Here is a 4,140-nt window from a genome sequence, read left to right as displayed (position 1 = left end):
CTGAAGCTAAATTGTTTTGCAGAATAAGAGCGAGGCGGTGTGTTGGAGAGGGACGCCGTTCTCCGACTCCAACTACTTGTGTGTTTACTCTGTGAAGATGTTTACTACTTTAGCGAGTACAGTTACAGGGAAAACCACTTTATAACAAAACAAAATTCCTACTGATGCTGTTTGATGTATTTTGTCATCTGTCCTTTCCTCTTTATCTTCCCTTTTTCATCTCAAGATTTGTTTTGGTATTCAACTTTTTCTTTTACTTGTAAAGTACTGTAAGTACAAAACACAAAATGATGTGAAGGGCGCTGGCTAGCCCTCATCGATCATTACATAATTTATATGTGTACTGAAGGAATGGCAGGTGTTTGTATCCGGGAAGAAAAAAGAAGTGCGTGCGTGCGTGCGTGCGTGCGTGCGTGCGTGCGTGCGTGCGTGCGTTACAAGTATTCATGATTTCATGCCTGTTTATACTGTAATTTTTTTGTTGCACAAGAATGACTGGAGAGCATGTTTATGGTTTATCTCTTGTATTTTTTTATTTATTATCTTTCATTTTGGATGGGGAATACTAACTGTTTAAAAGTGTTTACTCCTTTAAATTGTGTTGTGCCATTCATGCAAGGAGACTACAGTAACAGCGTAACAGACAGAAGAGCAGTTAGGCCCAATGTAGATTGTGTACAGGTGATTTCTTCCCCTCATCTTTCTGCTCGTCAGGAAGTTCCCTCTGACTGACGTTCAGTTGTCTGATATATTTATGGAGATTTCTGTGCTGACAGATGTAAGTTTTTATTGTAACTTTCCTTTACTGAATATGAAGTCTAATGGCATGCTAAGACAGGTGTTTTTTAAAGGGGCATTAGTGTGTCCACCGTGTAATGACTACTACTGCAACACACACTTTGTAGTAATGTTGAACTGTTGCATTTAGTGGAAGGACAACGGAGGGGATTTGTGACTGTTATCTTGTTATAAAGTGAAGAGGCCATACGTGCCATACGAGTCAATGGTTGTCATGACAATTCAGGTTTCTTTGACTTGAACAGTGTTTGTTTTCCACAATTGTCAGTGAGTTTTGCTTTTGGGAGTATTTGTTGTGATTCTGAAGGGTGGGGTGGGAAAAGAAGAGCGGGGTCTATTTAATTATAAGCTTCTTGAAAACATTCAGTTAGCTGTTATTGACTGATGTCAGTGTCTTCTCTTGGGAAGCACCTCTCACTCTCTTTAAAACAATTAGTTTCAATTCTCCTTCCTCATTTGTCATCAGTATACTTGTTTTCACTGTAACTTTTCCCTGGATAGGTTAAGACAGTAGAGAGCCAGAGATGTGATGTCAGATCTCAGTGAAGACGTGTTTAAAAAAAAAAGAAAACTTGCCTGTGCTGATGAACATGTGTTCTCAATGACAATCGCCTCCGTACCATCAGTTTTTCTCTGTTTAACGGTCGTGCGAGGCTGCCAAGTCCATCTTTGACATTTTGCATTACATACATAGCGATGTACAGATACAGGATGGAAACTCTGTAGGTTTTGTCCCTGAGTGTTTGGGCCAAGCAGCCACACATTTGGCATCTCTGCAAGATTTGTGACGGGTCCCTAAAATGTTTTAAATAAAAGGAAATCATGCCTGTTCCCATTGTGTACTGGTCATTCTGTTCGTATCATCTCCTGGTTTCATTTGCTCCCTTTCAAAAACTTCTCTTATTTGCATGTGGCTGTTTGAAGGCATTTCATTAGTTTAAAGCTCCAGAAAGGCTGTGAAACTCCTGCTTTTAAAAAACCCTCTGCAAATCATGCATAACTAATCTTTAACCACACAAATAATAACACATCCAGAAGAAGTTAATTTGCATGTTTAACACTAGTTAACAGAGCTGTGACCAAGGGTTGAGGTTTTTTTTGTATGAAATGAATTTATAATAATTAAATTACATTCACAACAGCATCATTTCCCTGAGCCACCTTTTCAAATTGATTGTATGTCCAAACAGCATCAAAGTTATGACTTTAACTTTTTGAGCAACAAACACGCTTGATTAAACATTTATTGTATTTTTCTTGGTGTGACTGGATTATTATTTCACTTTGACCTTGAACATTCATTGATAAGCGAGCATTAAGGTATTTATTTGATTATGTTAAGTGGAATAAACTGCTCCCGTTTTAATAAACTTCTGTTTTGTCTCTTGTTTTTCTCCCCACTTTTAAGTTTAGTGTAGTATTAATCTAAAATTTTAACAGCTAATGGCTTGAAAATTCTGTCTCGTCCCAAGCACCTATGAATCAGAAGATTATGAAAAACTTAAAAAGCCTGTTCAGTTCTTTTCATGACATAATAAAGCAATAAACAGGAATTACAAAAATGAAATATTCTTCTGTTAATGCCATACGACTAAGCTTTTATAGTTGGAAAGCCTTTGTCTGACTGCATTTAAAGAAACTGCAGTAGTCGTATGCTGTTCTAGCAGCCACATCTGCATTAACATTCTGGGGAAAAAACACTGAACTGATGAAGTTAAGTCATGTTTATGGAAAACTTTTAGAAACTTCAAAAACAATTTACAAAAGGTGTAAATTGCTTAAAGGACCTTGCTTTAGGTGAGTGGTCTTCAACCCTGGTCCTCGGAACCCCCTGTCCCGCATGTTTTAGATGATTCCCTGCTTCAGCACACCCTGATACAAGTACCTGTGTCAACAGAGTTGTGCAGACCTTGGTGACAAGCTAATGACCATTAATTTGAATCAGGTGTGAGGAAGCAGGGAAGCATCTAAAACACGCAGGACAGGGGGTCCCGAGGACCAGGGTTTAAGACCACTGCTTTAGGTTATTTTCCTTATTTGGTTTGGGGTTCAGTCATTTTGAAGTTTTGACCAGGATTATGGCAATTTAAGTGTTTGGGGCAGGGGTGGGCAATCCTGGTCCTCAGGACCCCCCCATCCTGTATGTTTTACAGGGAGGAGGTCAAGCACTTGACTGACTGGTGCTCTGAAAACAACCTGGACCTCAACACATCCAAAACCAAGGAACTGATCGTGGACTACAGATCTAAGTCTCCCCACCCCTGCCATCAGATAGGAGGTTGAGAGAGCGGAGAGCTTCAAGTTCCTTGGAGTTCATATATCAGCCGACCTCACCTGGACCACCCACACATCTCTACTTTCTCAGAAAGCTCAGTCTCACCGCCCCTGCCCCCTGCTGGCGAACTTCTACCGTGCGTCCATCAAGTCCATCCTGACCGACTGCTGCACAGTGTGGTCCACTAGCTGCACTGCTAAGGACAGGAAAGACCTGCAGCGTGTGGTGAGGACGGTGGAGAATATCCTTGGGACCCCGCTGCCCCCCCTCAGAGACATCTACACTGGTCGACTTCTAAAGAAGGCCAGAAACATCAGCACTGACCCCACACACCCCGGACATGCCCTGTTCTCCCCACTGGAAAAAAATATCGGACACTCAAATCCAGAACCACAAGACTGAGTAACAGCTTTTTTACCCCAACCCCTCCCACACACAAACATACACACAACCAAGTGCAATAATGCCCCAGAAAGTATGTATCTCTTGCCCTGAACTACATGTACAGTTAATTGTAGGCTATATTTTATATTACAATTTTGTATACGTGATTTTATTTATTTATTATTCTTGTTTCTGTGTGTTGATTCCTGCTGTGTGTTATGCTGTCATGTGGAGCTGCTAAACAGATTTTCACAGCGATGTTGGAAACAATGACAATAAAGTGACAATAAAGGATTCTATTCTATTTAGTACAGTAGTAATCAGTACTCGAGTTGAGGGGGGATGGCATTCCCCCTGAAATAAAAACGGTCAAAAACGTCCCCCCTGTAAAACTGCCATCCTGTCTTTCCATCCCTTATGTCATTTCATCAATGAATGTGGTTTTACTGCTATTTCAACATTTAGAGTCATCACCAGAAAAATAATACCAGAAAAATAACTTATTTGACAATTTTCACCAAGTAAATTTTCACTTGAAATAAGTAGGAAAATCTGCCAGTGGAACAAGATTTATCTTCTCATTACAAGCAAAAAAATCTTGTTCCACTGGCAGATTTTTCTACTTATTTTAAGTGAAAATCTACTTGAAACAGGTGAAAATTGTTTTTTTCCAGTGATGAGTC

The sequence above is a fragment of the Cololabis saira genome, chromosome 7, assembly GCF_033807715.1.
Source record: "Cololabis saira isolate AMF1-May2022 chromosome 7, fColSai1.1, whole genome shotgun sequence".
Lineage (NCBI taxonomy): Eukaryota > Metazoa > Chordata > Actinopteri > Beloniformes > Belonidae > Cololabis > Cololabis saira.
The sequence above is the reverse complement of the archived record's forward strand: the minus strand, read 5'-3'. Positions refer to the sequence as shown.